The sequence below is a fragment of the Empidonax traillii genome, unplaced genomic scaffold, assembly GCF_003031625.1.
Source record: "Empidonax traillii isolate 1590-97213 ecotype Southwest subspecies unplaced genomic scaffold, ASM303162v1 scaffold352:size1026972, whole genome shotgun sequence".
Classification (NCBI taxonomy): Eukaryota; Metazoa; Chordata; class Aves; order Passeriformes; family Tyrannidae; genus Empidonax; species Empidonax traillii.
In genome coordinates this window covers 494,526-518,016 of record NW_020955545.1, presented here as the reverse complement: position 1 = coordinate 518,016, position 23,491 = coordinate 494,526, and the positions used below count along the sequence as shown (strand labels likewise).

General features: G+C 37.5%; 1 protein-coding gene across 10 annotated transcripts in view; it reads left to right on the top strand.

The window, feature by feature from the left end:
* The window catches only part of DLGAP2 (DLG associated protein 2), a 457,096-nt gene that overhangs the window by 109,823 nt on the left and 323,782 nt on the right, over window positions 1-23,491 (top strand). Inside the window, exon 1 of one of the 10 annotated variants that reach the window (XM_027892454.1) lies at window positions 7,579-7,698. The exons of the other annotated variants lie outside the window; for them this stretch is intronic. The gene's annotated coding sequence lies outside the window, so the exon portion shown is untranslated. Of the gene's footprint in view, window positions 1-7,578; window positions 7,699-23,491 lie in introns of those variants that run through there. 10 annotated transcript variants of the gene reach the window in all.

The window sequence follows — 23,491 nt, the reverse complement described above, 5'->3', positions numbered from 1 at the left end:
GAATGTGAAATCCTTACATTTACTATACAGTATGCAATTGTAGGCAGGAAAGAGACTGCTGGATTATTGGTTGTTGGATTTTTTTTGTTCTTTTTATCCCCACCTGTTATGGAATTGATATGGTATCCAGGACTCCAGTGAAGTAGCACAAATAAGAAGTCAATGTTTTCCAAATAGAATAGTCCTCAATTGTTTTTCTCAGAAAGGACTTCTTCCACCTCCACACTAATAAGCATACTTCTATGCTTCAACTAACTACCCACTCACTTTCTCTCTTTAAAGAATAGTCTGTCCCAATTATCAATGAGACTTTTCAGTCTCTCATTAAATTTGGAGCGGTAGGCAATTTAATCAGGTGGTGATCAGTGTGATATTACAGAACATGACCTTTAGAAAGTGTGTCTTACAAATTTGGATATTCTGTTTTATCAAACATACACTTAGTGTTTAGTTAGTTAACAGTTCTCTATGGGGAAAAAAAAGCGACTCAGACAGTACTGTTATATGTAAAAAAATACGAAAGAAACCTTTTATATATGTTCTTTGTTTAAATTGAAGTGTTATCTCTTGCACGTCAAGCAAATATGAATTTCTACCACCCATTTGGACAAGTTTAAATCAGTCATGGAGCTGACTGAGGATGCAGGACATTGGTACAGCATCATTCCTCAGATTAGTGCCACATTCTGGCTTATTTTTTTCCCTAGTCAGAGTATCATCTCCCATTGCTTACAGAGGAGGAACCCTCTTGCAGATGGAGGTTTTACATTGCGAGTTGTGACTCAGAACGTCCCCGTGGGCTGTGGGAGCGGAGCTGAGGCGCCTGTGGGAGCAGCAGGAAGCGGAGGGGGTGCTGCAGCTGTCTCCCAGCCTTCTGTGGGGCTTGGTGGGCTCTGCTGCACTGCTGGGGACACGGCGGCTTGATCAGCTTCTAGAGAGCCTTTTTCTGGAAATCCCTGGAGACTTAAGATACTGCTCTCTCTCAAGAAGCGTGCTTAAACCAGGACCAGTATATAGAGCAGGAAAACTGCAAGGCCAAAATGAGTTTCATGCCTGCGTAGCAGGGTTTGGCATGGCATAGCAGTGTTGAAGCATACTAAGCTGTTGCATATGATTTTGACCTGTCTGTGGACACCAGGGTTTGGTAAACTACCCTGATACCAATGAGACACTGAAAATTTATTTTTTAATTTAGGAAATTTAATTGTGTGGTACAACCAAAATCTAAACTGTCTTTCCCTTGTATTCAGATGAAAAATCAGTTTGATTGGTTGGGTTTTTTCCTGTTCACGAGACTACAGACACATGTAGTCCTTAAGAATTCTGGAATTCGAAGCCTTAGACTCAAAACCCTAAACCAGCTAAGACATAAGTCTTCTTCTGGATAATCCAGAGCAGCTAAAGCTGCATGTCCACCCATGTGCAATTTAGAGGTTCTACATCTAGGTTCTGCATCACACAAGGTGAATTGCAAATTGGATAGGTAAGATTTCACTTCTGAGAAGGTACATTTGTTGCTTCTCTTCCTCTAGTGCTAATGTAATTGTGTGGATGCCCTGGAGTATAAGATCCAGTGTATTTTTTATCTCTTTTTCAGACATTAGTATGCTCTGAGGATCTGAATATCTTTTTCATATGATGTTACATTATGTAGTGCAACATTATTTAGTGCTGCCAGCCAGAAAGGAAGAGGTGACAACCTCTTCTGTGCACGCTGATCTCTGAATTTCTTTAATGTTATCCTCATATGTTTCTTCAGCTAGGCTCATCTCACTTATCTGTATCAGAAATAAAAAAGTATTTATGTCAAGGAGACTGCAATATGAATACATTGTGAGGGCTAACTTAAAGATGTTATTGCAGTTGAGATTCAATTTTGATAATGAAATCTGCATCAGTTCCTTGTAGGAAATGAAAACCATGAGGTCAGAATTAACAAAGGTGTACCAATTTCTTTTGTCTGTGGACTAAAGAAATTAATAAAAATCACTATGCCAAAATTTAGCATTCTGGTTCTATTCTTTCATTTTTCCTGAGTACACATCCAGGAAGAAAATTTTTCAGTTGTCTCTAAGCAACATGTCAGGCAGTGTTGCACTTTTTCATCTGACTCTAAAATATATAAATTTTTCACTTAAATAGTGAAGACACCTATGTTGAATGGTAGGTTAGTTCGTAAAAGGCAGAAGATTGATATCTGATTATTTTGGCTCCTCACAGTGAGACTCATCTGGGAACACTGCTCGTTAAAAACTCACATTAAAATGAGAAAAAAAAAAAAAAAAAGCTGAGATTGAGAAACAATATGCTTTTAATATCTTACAGCACCTAAAATTGCCAATAAGTTTTTTAAGAAAAGATATTGTGTGCAGTAGAGCGTGTTTGTAAGGATGTACCTTTATCCTTATTCAGATATGTCAATTACTGAACACTTAACATGAGATGAATTGAAGAAAGGTCTGGAGGGAATTTTATAGAAGTCCTAGTCATGAGAAACTTTACAAAAAGCTTGTGAAGCTGCCCACAGATTTGAAGCTGTGAGAAATCTGAAATGCCATGGATGACTGTGAAGCTACTTAAAATTTCTGAGGTTAATGGACTGCATGGTAGAGATTATGAACGTCACTTTACTGCTCTGCTTTTACAGAACAGACTTTTCCTCTTCTAGTAACGTTAATTATGAAGCATATGTATTCTGAGACAACATAATGGATGCTATTGTTCCATTTGTGAAAACGCAATGTTTACCAGTGCTGTTGAGGGGCAGCATATTGCATAATTCTGCTGTAATTAATTTTCTGTTGTACATAATACAGCACTACTTCATATACACTTCTTTTGCATGCCAGTAGAACATCACTGTTTTCTTCTTCACATTAGAATAGAGAGTAAATAAATATTCCCACTTTTATTATAATAAGGAAATCAAAGTACACCTCATCCCAAGCCTTCATTATTTTACAAAATGAATGATGGTTTTCTTTAGCCTCACAAGTATTCTTTTTGAAGAAAATCAGTCTGATCTTCAATACCTGAAAGTTTCAAATTACTATTTTTTTCTCCAACAGGTCTCCCATTTTTTTTCCCTTGCAGAACTAATTTGGACTAAACAAAGACATTAGCAAACTTACCAAAGGTCTGGCACAGGCATAAGTGCTGGTAGATGGCAACAGCTATGGAGAGTAGAGTTCTAAATTCAAAACAGTTTTCACATTTACATCTTCCTTTTTTTTCCTTTGGGAAACATGGATGAAAGTCTTTCAATTTGGTCCTGGATATGCAAATACAGCTATCTGAATAAAGACCACTGAAAATTAGTATTTTTCTGTTTTGGTGTTTTATTCTTGTTGCCATGAGCAAATGAAGCCATCAGACAAAAACCTCTTTCACTGACATACGTCACAAAGCACTTTCTATAGAATGATAAATTTCATCAAATATCTGTTGCCTCTATGCAGTCAGATTTACTCTAAGACTTGAATAATTCCTAGAATTTTACTGTTGTCCCCTCACCCCCATATTATTGATGCTGATTATGTGAGATGTTTCCCCACTTCCATCCCACTTTAAACTGATGGAAATGTTTGGAATTGAGAAGGATTGTTCAGTTACTATCATGGGAGCAAAGTTTAGAATACAGTAGGGATTGACTACACTACTTCAGGAGCTGAAGATCTCTTTTCCTCTGATGTGTAAATCGTACCATATTCTATCAGGTTCAAAGCTTAAGTAAAATACATATTCTAAAAGTTTTGTCTTTTGAGCTGCATTTAGCCATTTCAGAAATACTGTGAATAAAACATTCCCTGCCTCTGCCTTACAAGCAAGGCAGTATTGATTTGGAGACACGTTCTTGAAGATATGCTCTACTGTTCATCACTCTGAGGTATTAAATTACAAAATGCCCTACAATGCTCTGCTCCCTCATGCCCGTCCCTAAAAACTGTTTTATGGAAGGCGTAAATTACTAATATTACAACAATAAAATTCACAGCTACTGTTCAGCTCAGTATTTGTTCAGTTATTTGGTCGCTGGATAAAATTCTCTCCCCATGGTGGTGGGCATACTAATTACACGTTAGCAGACCGGGTTAAAGACATACCTCACAAAAATGGTGGATACAGAAGAAGTGAAAATAAAAACTCAGAAAAAACGTGGAAGCTGTTGATGCTAAGTATGCCTAAAGCGCTGCAATTGAGAAAGAACCCCATTGGGTGCTCCTTATGTTCTCATTGACTGTTTAGTTTTGGCTTCTTTTGAATGATCTGTCTGCAAAGGAAAAAAGCAATCAAAATGCAAGCTTTGTTTCCTGAACTGAGAAATAACTTTTAGACTTTTTTACACACCCCTTTTGAAAATGTTTTTTTAATCCACAGTTCTATTTTGACTTGGACTCAGGTTTCTGTGACACATCTTTGAAGTTGTTTTGAGTTATGTGTGTATATATATATTTAGTTTAGTATGGGAGAAGATTATCCTGTTTCCAGGGGTCTATGCAAGATGGATCCAGTCCCTGAAAAATACCTTTGTAATAGAGAGACATCTACCCAATTTTATTATTTTCAGAAAAAAAGATTGTTTTCTGCACCAGTAAGGCTTTTCTTGCCACCTCGTTTAGAAGGATGGCCCCATTAACTCTCATGATTTGGGAAGTATGAACAAGGACTACTGCTGCTGTGAATGCTCTTTTGGATAAGAGCATGCTAAGACTCTGCAAAGTGCAGGCTTAGTATCCCTTTCATTATTATTGTAGGTGGGTGTGCTCTTTAATGGGGCTCTGTAGTGAAAAAATTCCCTTTTCTAATCCATTAGTCCACAGGTGCTGCAGATGCTCAGGCACCATCCTTCTTGACCTGGGGTCTGTGGGTGCTGTGACCAACACTGTGGAATGGAATGGAGTAGAAGAAGAGATTATTTCAGGGATTATTGGAAGGAAACTACAATAATCATCCGGGCCAACTGTCTGATCAATTCAGGGCCGACCAAAAGTTAAAGAAGTTATTAAGCACAAGCATGTTATTAAGGACCTGTGTACTTACAGAGGTAACCTGTATACTTTCATCTTGAACTTGAAGCCAAACAAATTATAACTACACTACTTCTTTGAAGGCATGAAAGGGCAGTTATGAAAATGTGGGAATAACAAAATGTGTGATTAAAATGGTCATATGTGACCTTTATTTTCCCTCCCTGTTGCCTGTATTGCACATTATCACTGCAGCTCAAGTTCAGAGACTGAGTTGTGTACCTAATGCTTCACAGTCATGCTGGAGTCATCACTAAGAGTTGAACACTGAAAGTTTTATGAGTTTATGTCCATGAGTTCAAGAAGGCTATGCTAGGCCCAGATGTGTTTGGTGTTCAGACTGATGCTTAGGGAAATCTCCTCAAACAAGGTAATTCTGCTGTCCTGAGCTAAGCAAAGGAAACTATTAATGTTCAATGAGAAAATTCAGAGGTGAGCTATGTGTTAGGAAATGTAGAAGCACACCTATTCTTTTAGTAGTTTTTGAATGCTAGGAAATCAAAACGTTGGAAAAAGATTAAATGCTTATTTTTACAAGCACACAAGTATAATGTAATATGCCATTAATTTACCTTATTTGGTGTGGTTTTAAAGTTTCTCTCATAAAAGCCAGTGATGTGAGACTTGTTTTCTGTGCTACCTTCTGTAGAATCCTTAGTTGGAGGAGCTGTAGGACTCTGGGTCATATGAAAACCATTGAGCTCTTCCTAGTAGCTAGAAAGTCTTTCATTTTCTTCTGTATTTATCTCCATTTCAGTTCTGTACTCAATTGATCCAAAGTCACCCAAGAGGCAGAAACAGGGTCTCCCAGATGGCAGCTGATTCCCTGGCTGTTCTGGATCTGGATATAGGACTTGACTATGTACTTCTTGGAAATGTATGGCCTCTCCAAGCATCCATCTTCCCTCTTATGAAATAGCAATAAAAGGAATATATTCACTAACATATTTCAGGGGTTAAGTAATTAATGTTTTGAGTAGCTTAATGCAGAAGCACTTTGTATGATTAAGTATTGATATAATTAATTAGTTTAGGAATTTGATAATGTCCTTTGTGGGCTCCTGCTGTGGTTCATTTAGAAGACTTCTGCTTGGCCTTCCCATGGGAGCACAAAGGACGTTGTGCCCTGAACACAACTACTGCCCTTGTTTCAGTCCCTCCAAGAGACAGGACACATTAGCTATTGATAAATTTCAGTTTAGTTGTAAAAATATTGGAACGCAGAGGAAATACAATGCTGCTCGGCAGGACTGTGTCCATGACTGTTCACAGTTCAAAGCAACTTCCTCTTTTCCTAGCACTCCTCTGAATCCTTAGGGCTAATAGATCAGAAGCCTGTCTTAAAGTGTACCTTCTATAATTCTTGATATATAGCATCCTGAAATAAAGCTTGGGAAGATTCTACCAAGTGTCCCCATCTGGTTCTTTGCTCCCCTTGGACTACTTGGGAAATGCCAAAGGGATACAGAGAGAGTCAGGCCTCATACCTGAATTCCCATCTAACTGCAGAAATAAAAATGTGGTTGTGCAAGTTTATACACCTAAACATTAATGGTTGAGATTTTCAAGCTGCTCTTCCCCCTGAACATTGCAGATAAGACCCTACTTATAAATGCAGTGCTGACTGCATAATGTCTAGTAACCGTACCAAGAGCAAGTATGGATCACTGTCCTTTTACTTTATAGGAGTAAAGAAAACTCTTTGGTAAACAGACCTGTTCTTCAACAAATGAGAGATAAAGGTGCAGTCCCTTGTGTGATAAACTCAGTAACCCTTGGTCATTCCAGACTCAGATTTTGGAGACAGCACCCTTCAGTTACAGGGGTAAATGTACATTGGATACAAAGAGTAGAAAATGAAGTGTAACTTTTGGTGAAACAATAATGCCTGCCCTGATTTTCCCACACCTTAAAGAGAAAAGGGAAGAGAGATTATTTCTTAATACAATGCAGACATATTTCTTTCAAGCTGAAAAACTTTTGGAAGTGTTATTGCTCGCCACCTCAAGGCCACCACACTTACAAATGCCTCAAGTATTTTAGCCACAGGGATAGTTCTCTAATGTCTGAGAATCATGACTCTCTAACTGTAGATGGCTAGCCACTTCTGAGCTTTAGGTTTAGCCTATTCACCTGTGCAAAGGCTGAAACAGCTCTGTTTTTAACTTTTGCCCACTTTTGAATCAGACCACTTGCCCTCATTTTCAGCTGTTAGCTCTCTGCCTGGTGGCTAGCATGATGGAGGCTGATTTCAAATTGTGGCTTCTAGATGCTATGGAAACAGAAATAAATATTTTTACCTTTTTTTTTTTATTTCATATTATGTAAGTGCATTAGTAACAATGCATGGCACAGGGAATGCAGTAATCGAATGTGCTGTGCAGAGCTTACTCTTTGTTGCTTAGCAATTAAATGTATGCACGTAGCAGCAGCACTGACAAAAATGCTAATAAAAGGTGACAAATTGTATCTCCAGAAAAAATTATACAATTAAGAAAAAAATATCTGACAAGATACAGGAGGAGCAGGAAATGGTACATATGGATAGATCTTGTCCCTCCTGAAGGCAAGATCTTCAGGTACTGACCACTAGAGGGGCTGAGATGATGGGAATAGAAGGTATCCACATTTATAGCATGGGCTACAGACACACAGTTGTGCAAACATCATGGTAAGGCTTTCTGTTGTTGTTGATGTTGTTCCTTTATTATTTGTTCATATTTTTATCTGTAAAATGTCTAGAAATGTTCTGTTTCCTCTGTTTCATTTTTCTCCTCAGTGCTCAGGTTTGCAGATTTTTCGCAGCATTTCTTTCTATCGAATTTCTGACTTTCCTAGCAGATGCTTGTGTCACAGTGTAAGATTTTATTTATATAACATGATGTAATCTATCGTGCTAATGTAAATAGAATTCTCTATAAAACTGGTTCTTTAAGAATACCAAACTGCTTCTATTTATTTATCTATTTATTTATGTATGTATTTTGAATTCAGAGTAAACATGAAGCAGAGGAAGTGCACTGTAGTTGCAATTCTCAAAAAAGCCCAGCATTTAAAGAATCCTTTCTTTGTGGGATTTGTATGTTTAACCTTTCACTCCTTCTCTCTTACCTTCAGTCTTCTAAAATCTGTGTCACTTGTGTTGTGCCCAGGAAGTGCACCGCTTCTTGGAGTGGTTAATACTGGTTGTACACTTGCTTTGCTGCAGATAAACACAGTCATCGGGGTTTTTTTAGAGCTTTTCCCAAACTGACTTGACACGTTGTTGCATGAAATTCTTTTTACTACATTCAAGGAATCATTTACAGGCTCAAAGTAATTACTCTTAAATCATTTATCAATGTCTGTGGTATTTAGAAAATATTTCTAGTTATGTGGAGGATTTAAATAGTTTTTCTTCTAATAATCCTTTCCAGCATTTCAGAGCTTTTCCTCATTAGATTTCTGCTCACCAAAGTGCTGATTCTGCACTTGACAGTCTGCCTGCATAGTGAATTGCAGGATCTGGGCCCAATTTTGATCTATTTATATTATAGTCCATTTCGTTTTAACTGAATGCAAGTACTAATTTGGCTTTACTTGCTTTCAGCATTATCTCAAGTTGTGCCAAATCATCAGACAGTCCACTTGGAGTTTGGCGGGCTTTGCTGAAGCTCCTGCATTTTTGGTCAAGTGCTGTTGAAAAAATGCTATTTATCAAACAAAAGTAGCCTAATTCCTTGCTCACTTCAACAATTCCAGTTCTCTATCCTGTATTTTAGCAAATAAGATGGACTCTGAATCAGTGCAGGTCAGGTTGTATTCTGTGTTAATAAAATGAATCAAACTTTTTTTAATTCATGTGCTATTCCTCTTAAGAAATAGAAATGAAAACATACAGTAAAAATAATAATTAAAAATTGGAAGATTACTCGACTTCTTTTCCCTGGGTTCTATGTGAGTGTATTGATAGAACAGTGAATGTGATAACTCTGAGCTCAGAGCAACCCCATCATATGCAAACAACAACTGATGCAAACAGCAAAAGGCTATTCAGTGAGATTTTTTTGAGCTAGTTCACCTTATGTTCACTTCACTTGTTCTGGTTGTTTTTTTGTTTTGTTCTGTTTTGTTTTGTTTTGTTTTGTTTTCCCCTAAAAGGGGTCTTTTAGCATTAGTTAAGGAGGCAGGAATTATCTCATACAGATGAAACTATATGTAAACCCTAAACCAGCTTGGATAAGGAAATGATACTGTAAGATAGAAAGGAAGGAGAAAAGCAACAGATCATTGTGCTGAAGTATCTTGTGTGCGTTTGGTCATGATCTTTTTAACAGATATTTTGCAACTTGTTCAGGACACTGAATCAAACATCCAGAAAAGGAAAGATTTGAATCCACTGGGATGAGATAAAATAAAATTTCCCTGCTTTCTCTCTTCCCTCTTCCTCCTACTCCAGTAAATGCAATCATGGCAAAATAAGCTTTGAGAGAATCACTTTGATTTGTGAAATACTTTTCTCCAAAGGCTGCATTTTGAAAGCTATTTCCAAATAAGCCTGTGCTATTCAGAAGCAACAGAAGTATTTCATGCTCTAGAAAGATTTTTAAAAACATATTTATGTATGCCTGCCTTCCCACGTTACCTGCAATGACATGAAAAGATGGTGTGTGCATGTGTGTATATATGTATGCATGTGTGCATATAAAATGCAATGGGAAAAGGCAAATACCGTATAGAATTGTCTACTTAAATGTCTGCCTGAAAATGTATGCAGTAAATTCTTTTTTAAGTAGCCTCCTCCTGGTGGTACCTTCACTCAGATTCTCACCATTCCCATGTAGTGTTCTGTAAATACCCTGTGAGAATGACTAGCAGAGAGGATGATCTTGCATAACAGGCAGCTGACTAATTTAGACCAGGAACATTGATCTACAATGACTGAAATAGTCTCAGTCTTTTTCCGATTGCAACATTTGAAGTTTTGTCATCGCACTCATGGATACTTGTATAGTTCAGTCTCCGGAAGTCACTGTCCATATATTTTACCGCTTTCAAGTAGATCAAGGAAGAGATAAACCATTACAAATATCACAGAAATGGTGGGGCTTTGTGTGTTGTATGTGTTCCCAAAACACAGAGGAGGCTATGTTAAAGTTTTGTAAACACACTCTACCCTATATCACTTCTTTAACATGTACCATAGCAGACCATCTTCTTCATTTTCTCAGCCTGCTACCTTGCCCTCCATATTTTATTCACCTTTCTGAACACTGTATCTTGACCTAAGCTGTTCTTCTCTTTTATCCAATTAGATTAATTCATGTTTTCATAAAAAGACTGCCTCCAAAGACTTATTGAAATAATGAAAGTCTGAGGTCCATCTCTTACCTGTATTTTCTTCAGTTTGAACCACCCAGGTAAAGCCTGGGAATGGGACTGTGGGATATGTTTCAGAGGTACACTAATGGTTCAGTTTTTGTGGCCATATAGGACACTGGTTTTTGAGACATTGATTTCAATCAGTGCTGGACACTGCAAAGCCAAACACTGCAAAGAGGCAGGACTTGCTCGAGGACTGGTCTGTTCTGGGTCTGAAGCCAAGGGATGAAGCTGAGCTTGCAAGGTGGGAATGTCTTTGAGCATAAGTGATTGCTAATCACTAGACCTGCTTGGAGGTCAGCTCCAGTGTTTTTGTTTGACTGCTACTCAACTCTTCCCATGGGTGTTTATACAGATTCAGTGCCATTGCATGTGTGTGATCCACTGGGATCCTTCTTTGACACCAGTGAGCTTTCTCTCCATCCATGCTCTTGCACTTCTCTTAGAAGAGACCTTAAAAAACTTCCAATGTGCTACATAAATAGACACACATCTTTATATTCTCTGCTACCACAAAAATATGATTCATCGCTGCCACTAATTTTGTTTTGAATAACAGCAAACTGGATCTGAAATCCTTCAGTAGGAAGAAGTCAGGAAAGAAATGACTGTGTAGATTGCTGGTTTTGTTTTAAGCAATGAACCTCTTAAAATAAACAATTCTTCATGAAATATATGCCCTTAAACAAAACCTAGAACTGTAAAATCTATTGCTTCTGCTTCTATTTATTTAGATCTGTACTCTTATTGCAAAAATACGTTTTAAATCAGTAAACCACAGAAAAAGAATAGGTTAGCAAATGGGCAGCCAGTTGTGCAATAATTTTTATAGGAAAAGGGGCAATAATTTTTTCTCTAGGCCCTATCCCCACCAGTATGTCTTGCTTACACTAATCAGCTCAGATGTTTAAATCTTAAATTGGTTCATATTAACTACTTATACCTGACTTGCAGAAGACATTCTTATGGAAAAGGTAAACTTGTTTGAGTCCAAATTTTCTTCTTCACTAACAAACACCAGAAGAAAGTAATCGGTAAAATTTAGGACACTATTGTGTAATATATGAGTAATCTGAGAAAATGTAATGTATAGACAGCAGTCTCTCCTTGCTGTGCTGTTGCTCAGATACACAGCTTGTCTGAATCTAAATATATTGATTTATAAAAAGTGCATGTTTGGTGATACATACCCCATAAGCCTGAAGAACAGTGAACAGGAAGAATAATATTGATATAACTCAATGTTGTGTATCTGAATAAGCCCTTATAGGAGTACAGTAAGCTACAACAGAGTTAAGCTTTTAAAATTACATTGCAATACATGTTTTGGCCTGTGACTGGGAGAAAAGGGCATTCAGAGACATCTACTCAGAACTTTTTCTTTTTATTTCTGATCAGTGCAGAAGAGGAACTCTTCTGTGAGAATAGCTGGGCACAGAGGCCACATCCCAGCAATGGAGAGGATAAAGTTAGACTTGCATATGATTTTTAAAGTGTGTGATTTGGTGCTCTTGGGCTCCTTATTGGTATTAGTATGTGGCTGGAGATATTTGTGAATTGGTGGACAGAAAATAATAGTCTGTTCAGTAGACAAGGCCTTTGCAACAGAAAGGATTATAAACATCCTGTTTGAAAATTATTTTTTAAAACATTTCTTTAACTTCTTATTAACTACTGGTGCTCCATTTCGTACTGAATATAGATGTGTATATCAAGGTATTAGGGGGAAATACTTTGGCTGTGTATTTCTCATGAGACACTAGTGATAAAGGAGTTCAGGAACCCTTTGCCTGTGGGACCCATTTGTGTCACCGGAATGAGAGTAAGCCTTAAATCTGTGTCATTTTATGGATGCCACAAAATCAATCTGGCAGGCTTGGCATGGGAGACCATTCGAGAAGTGGGTTTCAGGGAGAGATCGGTTTTATTTAAACTGCTCAGCCTTTGCAGAAGGTGGAGTGGGTGGGGTTTGCTCCCTCCCGCCGGACAGCCCTTCCCAGGCGACAGCAGCTTGGAACGCTATTTTGAGTAGGTGCTTACTTGTGAAGAAATAGATATTTCAGCCGCAGTGATGCCATTTCACTAGTTGAGGGGATATTTGCCTCTAGATGGAGCCGTCCACTTGCGTTACAGCGGAGCTGCTACGAGCATAAAGTCTCAAAGGTGCAGTGTCCCTGGCAGGCTGGTCGGCAGAGCCCTGCAGCCAAGCAGGTGTCCAGCTCAAGCGTGGCAGTGGGTAAGAACTACAGATTCTCCTCTGCCTGTCTTACAGACGTGGGGGTGGCAGAAGAGGCTGCAGGGAAGATTTCTTTGTTTACAGCAAAGACTTTTATCCCTGCTCCCATCCCTGGATATTTTCTTTCAGGCTTTCTCTGCTCCCTCTCCTTGTTCACCCCTTGCAGCTCACTTTGTCTCTTGACATCTCTCAGGCCTACAAAAGTCCCTTGTTCCTCTGCATCTTCATTGTCTCCTTAAATCCATCCAGCAGCTGTATTCTGTAAGATAATGACTTTTTTTATAGCTGTGTTTCCTTTATACTGTGTACTCAATTGCTACGACTGTAAATCTGCACTATATTTGTGCTTTAGGTAAAGTCGGGACGTGTCTTCTGTGTGTTTCAGCTTAGAATGATTTCTAAAGCATAACTCATAGCTTTACAGGTCATTTGATCCCTAATTTGGATTAATTTAATCTGAGCAAGGTCTATGCTTGTTTTAAATATTATCCCACTGTAAATTATCTTGTTTATGGGATAAGATGCTCTTCCATAGCTTGTAATGCTGCAGCTGAACACCTATAGGATAGACCTGACTTCTGGGTTCCCAGGAAGCTGGGACTGTGAATTTTCATTGTACTGGGTATATGTGTTCCCAAACAGAAGAAAATGTGTTTGCGTGCCAATCAGCTTGTAACATATTTCAAGTAGCATGATGTGACATACCTAATAGTTAGTATGCAGAGGTCACTTTATTTTTTTGGCATTTCTCCCAGGAATAAGACAGGAGCACAAGTAAGTAGGCAAGCGTAACAGAAAACAGCTTAAAAGTCAGAGTACCAATAAATATTAGTCTTTTGGTGTACTATTCTTCCACAGCTGCACAGGTTTTATAAGCTCCCACTAAACTGCTGTTCTGTTTTTGTCAAAACCTGGACACGTGCATTTACTAAGACTTCATCTGAAGGAAAACTTTTTTCACATTCTCATGCACACTGAAAAATTTTGAGCAGAGAACTGTTCAATATTTTCTATGACTTATATAGAAATTGATGACTATTTTAAACCAACAGCTGAGTCCTTTGAATTTCTAGGAAGTATTTTCCTCCCTCTTTAAGGCATCTAGGTTCCATGCATGGAAACGATATGTGAAAATGACCACTGATGATTTATTGTTTCATGTGATATGTAATGCATTAGCAAAAGTTTTTTATTCTGAAAGGGAGGGATTACAAGGAAAAGCTTTATTTTTCAGTTCAATTAAGAAAGTAATGATATGACAGACAGTATTCTGAGTTCTTACGGGTTGCACATCTGGTCTGAATATACGATACCAAATAAAAAGTCAGTATCAGTTCATATTTGATTTGCATTTCTGTCTTTTAAGATAAAAGTATTCATGATTTTGGGAAAGTTCCATCTGTTACTTTTGAGGGTGTTGCTTCAGTCCTTGGGGCTGGCAATTGTAGAAGAGATCATGTAGATTTGGGTGTTGAGGGGACTATATATCCTGCCTCATCAGCACGAATAAGCCTCTGATGGTGCTGCTTCTCTACAAACCATAGCTAAAGTTCAGTTTCATTCCTGCTTAAGGTTCCAAGTATTTTACCTCCATGTCCTGTATGCAGTGAGCACTGTCCCCTTCCTGAAAAAGGGGAAAAAGGTTCTCGGTGAAAGAACCTCAGTGAGTGTATTGAAGAGTAATATTAAGAACTTTCACCTATAGGGATCATCAGCAAAATCACATACAGGAAAAGGAAAATAACTGAACTGATAAAGAGTGCATTGATATCTGTCAGATATGTAGCCTGGTGACTAAAAGGAAATAGCTGTAAGAGGGTATTGAGGTGAAAAGAGGAAAAATAGGCTACTTGAATGTAGGAGGAGTGGCAGTGGTGGTTCAGGCAGGTTATCTAAATAACCGGCTATAGCAGGGAGCAAAATCACCCAGTGTGCTGGGAGGAACTTAAGTGGAAATCTACCTGAAGTAAAAGGATAAAACTAAGAAATGGTTTGTGGTGACTACTGAGGACACAGCCACTGAACACAATTTTAAAGAACTTGGTATACTGAGTGACAGTGAGTTCAGGAAATATTACAGGCTCTAGCCAGTTTGACATTTATGTAAGAATACTGAAAGGAAGAATCATGCTGATTGCTATAAGATAAAGGAAACAAAAAAAAATTAGTTTTACATATAGCTATTTCTTATTAGAATAGACAAGGAATTTAACCATGGAAGATGAACTTTTAATTTTTTTAGTACTGGAAAGATTGACAATAATGCTAAGCATATTCATCTGAATTTGCCTTGCTAAATCCTCAGCTAGTGCCTCTCATCTGGCATCCTGTACAGCGTTTTCTGGCTTTCAGCTTTATACTGGCCAAGAGCAGACAGCTGTTCCGCACACGCTGCTGAAGCTGGGGTCTACAATGCATTTCCACTGCAAGGCTTCTTCTGCAATAATTGTTTTTATATACAGATGTGTAATAATATGCCTCAGCTCAGAGTCTATACTTAAACAGATAAAAGCAATACAGCTAAGAGGCTTATAAACCAAAGAGATTATTTCTTTTTTGTCTGAATAATTTTGGTGCATTTGGTGAATTTTAATGCTTATGGAAATGAAAGATTTTATTGGAGGCAAAGAAAGTGTAGGCAGTAACCATAGTGACTTCTACACATATCAGCTTTGCCAATGTGCTTCAGTTCTAGACTGCAAAATCCTAGCTATCAAACATTTGTATATCCTTACTGGAAAATCACAATGAAGGGTTAATGCAGGGATGTTATTGTCCTTTCATAAGAAACTAGAATCACAGGAACAAAACAGTCATTTGCCAAGTTTCTCAGTAAGGTCAAATCTAAAATATGAATGCATTAAAGGGTGCCACCATGAATATTAATGTTATTGCTGGTGTTTTCTTTTGCATGCTGGCAGAGTTAAATAATCTATCAGTGATATCCTCATGCCACTTTCTGGCCCTTAGCCACTCTTAAAGAAGACCCAGTTTACAGATGTACTCGATAATCTTTTCTGAACTACTGCTGGAGGATTTTACTTCTTCCTCCATTCCATTGTTAATGAATAATCTTGCACACATTGTATTTCTGCAAGAAACATGAAACTTAATAGAAATAATCTACTGAAAAAGTATTTCTACTATTTTGTTTGCTATGGCTGAAATTGCTTAACTATTTTTAGAAGTCATGCTAAACAGTCATTTCACTGCACATTTCAACTGCTACAGCTTATGTTACAAGCCTCTGGATTTATTCAAGCTTAAAAAAAAAGATGTTAGAATTTGTAGTACATGTCAGCTTGGAAACTTTCTTTTGGGATGGGAGTGAGGTTCCCTGAAATGAAAATTTAGGTTTATAGAGGAGGCAGAAGATCTCACTGCTATTATATGAAATTGTTATACATTCGAGTATTGAATATTACAATACTGAGTATTTTATGTAATTTCATTAAAGTATTCAGCATTTTTTATAATAAAGCAGCAGTTTCTCTACCCCATATTGTGAATATTTTTTCCTGCAAAAAAGCAAGTGTTAAATATAATTGATTTTGTTTCTGAAAGACAAATTCAATTATTTTCTAAAACAAACCTTGTAAAGGTTGTGATAAGTCAACATACATTGTTGATTATTTGGCTGTGTGTAAATACATGCAACTGTTTACCTTTATTCTTTACGTTAGCATGTAAGATTCAAGAGACTTTGCATCAATATGTATTTTTAGTGTATATTGTGGCATCCAGTGTACCACTTTTCCTCCCATTGTCCTTGTACCATACTTTAATATCTAGCTCAGATTTGGAACTGCGGAAAGGTCATTTAAGTGCTAAAGGCTTTTCCACCTTTGAAAAACTCACCAGTGATATGCTCTTTCTTTAGAGACTGACTTTAAAAATTTGTAGGAGAAAATCTGCGTTCTTGTTGAGCTGTTTCACATACTCAGGTATGAGGTAGGGTCTCGGAAGAAAAGCCCTTCAAGAGGCTTTTGTAAAACAGATGGTAACAATCAGTCCTTGCTTTGAAGACCTTGCAATTTATTTAAACGAAACAAAAAGACTTTGTTTTCCTAATTGTATTTCAATGTATTTGAATGTGACAAGTCAGGTGTGTTTGCCTGAATGGCTTTATTGGGATTAATTATACCAAGATGCTCAAAACCTGCAATGAGTAACACCGAGCCCTATATTTTTTTCCCTAAGAGCTAAATCATTCCATCTCACTTAACTAATGTATTGATTGACTTTATCGAGTCCATAATAGTTCTGAGTTTATGAGCTGTGATGCCTGGAAATGGATTAGTGGCAGTGCCTATGATGAGATATGGCCAGAAGACGACTGTTTCGTCTCTTGGCAACATGTGAGGTTACAGAATTTGACTTTGTTTCACCTTCAGAACAACGCTTGTCATCTCAGATCACTCTGTATCAGCCACAACAAGGACCTGAACATGATGTCAAACCTCACAGCATGCTTTGACTTGAAAAAATTCAAACCCTGGTGCTTCAGCTGTTGCAGCACAGGACACAGTTAATGTTGCATTACATGGTTGTAATATTTGTGTACTGGAGGTATAATGTGAAGCAGAATTTTATTTACATACTAGACACTCTAGACTACATTTTTATTATTATCAAATAATCAAGAAATGTTAATGAGACCTCGTGGGCTGTCTCTTTCTCCTGGCTGTGACTTGGAGACTGCTTCCACGTGGAGCCTCAGTGTGTGAGGTGCCTCCTTTGGGCTCACCAGACCCTGAGAAAGCCTTTGAATTATCTGTAGCTGCTGTCACATGTCTCTCTCCTCCTTCCCCAAAATCTTGTTTATCTGCTTTTGCTTTTTGCTAGTGATTTCTTTTGGTTTCTTTATGGAAAGCCAAATCTCAAGTCTAGTCTTCATATTCCCTAGAATAAAACCTCACATCCTCCTTTTCAAGCAGAAGATAAGCTTGTATTATAAGTAAAGAATTTATTTTTCTAATTATTTTCTTTTCTTTTTTTTTTGGAGACATGTATATATATATATATATATATATATATATATATATATACACTCAGTACAGAGGTAAGGAGAGGAATCATATTGACTATTATTTCCAAGAATTCAGACTTACCATTTTAGTTGGGATATTTCTGACTTCAAGTTGTATAACTGGATAAGGCTCAACAAGAAGCTTGAGAAGCTGGTAGTTCTAGTACTTACCAATATCTTATTAATTTTAGTACCTTTGGCTGAGCATAAACAAGTAGCAAGCTTTTTGCTGTACAGATTTCCCATGTATAGAAAGAAATTTTACCTCTGTTTGAATTCCTTAACACATAGGAGCAAACTATTCCTGGTTATTTACAGTGCTCTGTGCAAACATGCAAACATTTACACCATGCATTTCAGATTGAAAACGTCAAACCAAGAAGTTTCAGTCTTTGCCATTTCTATCTGCGCATTTCATTATTGTCATCAATGATGGAAGTTCAAGCTTCAGATAAAATGAATGTTTTCCTTCCTTACACACTGCTGATATGTCATAAGCCTGCAATGCCACCCCAGAGTTTTTCCCTGAAATGCTGCTTACTGATCACATTTACAAACCCCCAATACAATTGTACTACTTGAAGATGTACTAGGTACTTCAGCTTGTCAAGGGAGAACAGATTTCTTGGCGTGAGATGTGGTCATCTGCAAGTCCCTTCCTCTTTGTTATATTTTCTCCATACTTTCTACAATGATTTTTTTTAGAACTGCACCTCCTGTTTTGTCATAGAGTCTACAGGTTGTCTTTCAAAGACATCAGAAATGCATAAAATTCAAAACCAGATATGAAAAAAATTGTCTCTCACTTTTTGTCTATTTGAACTTAAAAAAACTTGAAGGAGAATGAAAAGGGGAACTCAAGGCAAGGAACACAGGACTACATGTGAAAGAACTATGTTTGACCTGAGACATAGATCAGTAAACAAAAAGATAGAAAGATTAAAGCCTGTCATTTTTCACAAGTCACTGGTAACTGTTTTTACTCAAGACAAAAATGCTTAGAAAGCCTACACTAACATTCTCAGACCAGTGGTTTTAGAAGAAACATTACCTGAGAAAAATTTTGTAGGTTTGGTAAAAATAATGCCCCGTTATAAAGTCTGCAAAGTTGAGAAGCTTTGTAACTGCTCTAAGCTCTAAGATACAAGATGTTGCTAAGAAGAAAAAAGTGAAATTTCTGAAGGACACTAATTTTCTTTAAAAGAAGGCATTAATGATATATTTTTTGGCTCTGCTATTGGTATATGGTCTTTCAGGATTATCTTTCTCTTTGTTGTTATTGCTATTCTTCAACACCTGCATTGACGGGCAGCCAGATGCTTTTGCAGTCTTGCCTCCAAATGAGCGAGGAATTATTGTTCACAAAGCTGTCCTGCTCACAGATGCATCTTCCACTTTATTAATATCAGAATATGAAGAATTTGACATCCTTACCTGGAAGGAGCCTCTTTTTTCATGTCACAGGTTTAATGACCATACCATAGCTTTGCTCTTTGATCTTCACTGAAGAAAGCTGTCTCAATAAGTCTCCTGTCTGCCAATGGGAATGTTTAGTCACAATAGCTATAATTTATAGAGAATCCAGATCTGAAATGCTCAGAAAATTAGATTTTTGGACTACAAGGATGAAGCCTACCAACTATCCCCAGCAAACCATCTGCTTTCTACCAGGCATCCTACAGTATGGAGGTCTATGACAGAAGAAAGTATTTACTTACTGCTTATATTAAATTATTTTGTACAAACTTTTGGGCTATAAATGTTCCAGTACAGCTGCCTTTCAGAGCAGTGTGGAGTTTCACTCAAAAGGAAATGACTTAGTAAAATACACAGTTTCAAAGACAGAATGACATCAAATAGAACTTTTTACGCTTTTCCTCCAATCTCAAAAAACATTATAATGTATGTAGAAGAGTCACTAGATGCAAACTATGGTCACCCCTTATCGATCAACATTTTTGCTTTTGAAAAACAAAGCAAAGCCCCCCTTAAAAATTTTTAAAATTTCTGCTCTCAACTATTATAACATTCTTATGGAAATGAATGTTTTCCTATCAGAAAATGTAATTTTTTTATTTGGCAGATTTTTTTACACCTGTATTCTTATGGAGTGTGAAATTAAAATGAACACTCACAGGGTTTTTTGGGGATACCAGCGTTGCAGCTGGTGGTATAGAAATGAGCTTGTGAACAGATTTTTTTCCTGATTGTTTCAAGCATTAAGTAATAATTTATTGTGATTATTAATATTAAGAATTTATTTAGGTGTGATATTGGCAGTAGATATTTCTGACTTTTTGTTGGGTAATAGGATTTTGACGAGTAATTAAAAACTGCAGATTATTCTTCATTAGCATTTCTACATTATGACAAATTACATTTGGCCTTATGAGGCTGAAAACTCCCTTTGAGTTTCCACAGTGCTGTTTAAAAGCAATAGTGATGAATCTCAAAGGGGTTTAAGGAAGAATCTTTGCTTCGGTACAGCCATGTGAGGCATCCTTTAATAATGTCTGTCCAATGGATCCCATCAGTTCAATTCAGCTCCTCATGAGATTTAGGCACAAGTAGAGCTGGCTAAAAGAATGAGGATACACTTTTTAGCCCTTAGCATTTCTGATCTTGGCTGCAAATATTAGAAAGGATAGCAGAGTGAAATTTCCTTCTCCAAGACTCTTGCCTAATTTTCCTATTTGTTTGCCTTAAAAATAAGTGGAGATGCAAGTTCTTATAAAGCTTTTCTTTTTCTTTGTGTGTGTGATCCTTGTTGATTGACATGCACAAGGGTTGACCTGAGTAGCACCATTAAAAGAAGCATCACACAACATGCAATAGCTGTTTTCCTACTCTACTTCTGGAAAAGGATGACATGTAAGAATTTACTTTTTACTTGTACTGACTATTCATTGTTTTCAGTCTAAAAGGAAAGCATTGCAAGATGCTTTTAGCATAATTTTTTGTTGGTTTGGTGTTTCCCCACTAATTAATATAAGTTACAAGGACACTTACTGGCAGGGCTTCCTGCTACTCAAATCAGCAGACAAGCTCATTTAACTGAAGCAATTATTATTAAGATATCAGTAGGTGTTTTAGAAGGTAGCATCCTTCTGTCTCCTACCTTTCAGAATGGAGGTTCAATAACCTACTGGTCTTCTATGATTTAGGTTTCAGCTCTAATTAGTGGAAAGCCTAGATATTAAAGAAGATACAGTCTGCTTATTCTCTGCCCAGGAATGTGCAGATTTATCAGCTGGCCTTAATATCTGGAGAGATTTAGTTTTCATTTTTGCTAGAAAGAATAAGCCAAAAAAAGAAAGGAATTTCAAAGGTGCTTTAATGACATTTAGACTTATTTTTTTGGATATCAAGGTACTTTGAAGATCCCAAATGTAATGGAAAGAACTTAAGAGGGATAGAATATTCTGTTGTGTGGTTTGCAATTTTATCACATGTGCTTGCTTAGTATTAGGTGTTGTGGCTTATGACAATCTCCCCATGACCAAGTACAACAGCTTTCCTTTCAATGGAGTGACTCATCCTTCAGGCTCTTCCTGAGACAGTAATATGCTTGGGGTATTTTCTCACCCTACCTCCCTAAACAAATGGGAACTCTTTGGGAATGATAGTCCATTCTCTTTAGCACAATCTTTTATAAAACCTAGAAGCCTTTAAGCAAAGATGAGAACCATCAGGGCATCTTCCATGGGGCCATGTTTAACATCCTCCTCTGCATGGGAGTAAGCTCTAAGCTCATCACTGTGTCCTTGGTAAACTCAAAACTAGATTAAGGAAGAGTGGTGACATCCTTTGGCTCAGATTCTGAAAAAGATACTGTTTTAAGAAAGTGCACACTTTCCTACTACATCCTGGAAACAGCCTTAAAAGTCTTTGTACATTAACAACGAAATCTGACATTTGGTGTTTCCCAAGGCAGGACTGAATTTGATGAAGCAGTAATGAATTTTCTTTTAAGCTATTTTCTGTCTTTTTTTTCCCTCGCTTCCATTTCAGCAGCTTTTATCTAGCCAAGAGAGAAACTTCTGGACCATCAGTCTCAGTTACACTCACACACACTTCTACTTTCTAACTGTTTCGTGTGTTATCTTTATCTTTTGTCATGGAAACACATGGAAAATATTTATGCCATCTGGACACACAGAGTATATGCATTTCTATTTCCACCCAGTACTGAAATGTAGGGGTTATGATATCCAGAGTCAAAGCTGTGCTCTGTGCCTAGACAGCATATTTAGAAAGATCAGCTAGTGTTATCTTGAAGACAAGCATGGCAGGGAGAAGGAAAGAACCTGCTCATATGTAAATGGACATTCAATGCTCTGAAATTGTTTTCCCCATCGTTTTCAATATCTGAGGAAGGAGTTCTTCTCTTTAGGGTGCTTTTAGAAAAAACATTGACTTCTCTGTTTTGACATCATGGCTATGTCTTGGAGCCATGGATGCTGGGCTCAGATTTTGATTTCACCCCATCTAGACCTGAAGTGAGTCATTTTGGTACCAGTCAGTTCTGAAAGAATTGCTTTTATTATTAACATTTGCACTGCTTTGCCTTTTGGACCCTCCCTATATGTAATACTGAAATTTAGTAGAGGTTCCTGGCCCAAAGATACTATGAAGTAAAGGCAAGGTATAAAAAGGACCATTTACAGTGGATGGGCTGGATTTCCAGAAGTGGACTCTGTTTTGGTGGAAATCATCAGTGGAAATGTATATTAAGTCCTCTTGGGTTTTGCGCTTTTAAGCTTTAGTTTTCTTCCCCAAAACCCCAGCTTGACTGGCATTCTGGTGAGCGTTGTCCAAATATGAATGTGGATGGATCCTAATGTTATGTGTCTCTTCCTGTGTATTAAGAAGTTGTTTAGATGCAGCTCAGTCTGTTCAAAGCAGGAATAACTAAACCAAGATTTGTGGAGATCCTGTTGAAAAATGGCCTGAGGTAATTTTTTTTCTTTTTTAATCAGGGGATCTTCTTCTGAAGTTCTTACCAACTTCTGGCAGGAAAAGTATTAAATACAAAGTTCTTAGGCAATTTGCTTTAGCCTCCAGCTACAATCGAATCCCTTGGGGAAAGGGTGGGTAGGCAAGTGAACGCTGTGTCACCTTTAACTCTCCTCACATCCCTATGTGTTAAAGCAGGCAGATGGAAACTAATTTCAGTTATCTGTATCATAACATTTCCCAAATACGTACATTTAAGTGAATGATTTTTCCTAAGAACGCACTGATGTAAGAAATTAAATCCGTGTAACGAGTACATGAAGCAAGCCTGTCTAGCAGACTGGATTTCTAACAGTCCAAGGGTACTTTGATGCAGAGTTCATATTCCAAGCTACTGTGACAAGCAGCTGCTAATTCTAAAAAATATACACTAAGAGCGGCTAATTTATGCATCACTGAAGCACTGGTCCTTTTAGCTGTCAATGCATATTTTGCATTTGCAAGGAAAGAGAATATTCAGTCTTTTATTATTTGTTAAAAAGAAACTGACAGCTACACCTCTAAACTGAGAGTGATTTTGTTCATATCTACCAGTATCCTTGGTAGTGCCGAAGGCATTTGAAAAGGTGCCACTGCTTTGTCATTATGTTTCATCTGCCTTTACTACCTCTCTAGGATTTTTTCCCCAGTTTTAGGTGTGGGGTTGTTGTTTTTTTTTAATGAGCTCCACCAGACAGGTTTAATGCGTCTCTTCATTTTCAGTCTTTTAGATGATTATGCAGGATTCATGATATCACATCAGCAGAAGCTGCTGTAGATTGATGGGACCCAATCAACCACTCTGCCCACTCAATATTATAAAAATTTGTGTCGTCAGTAGTC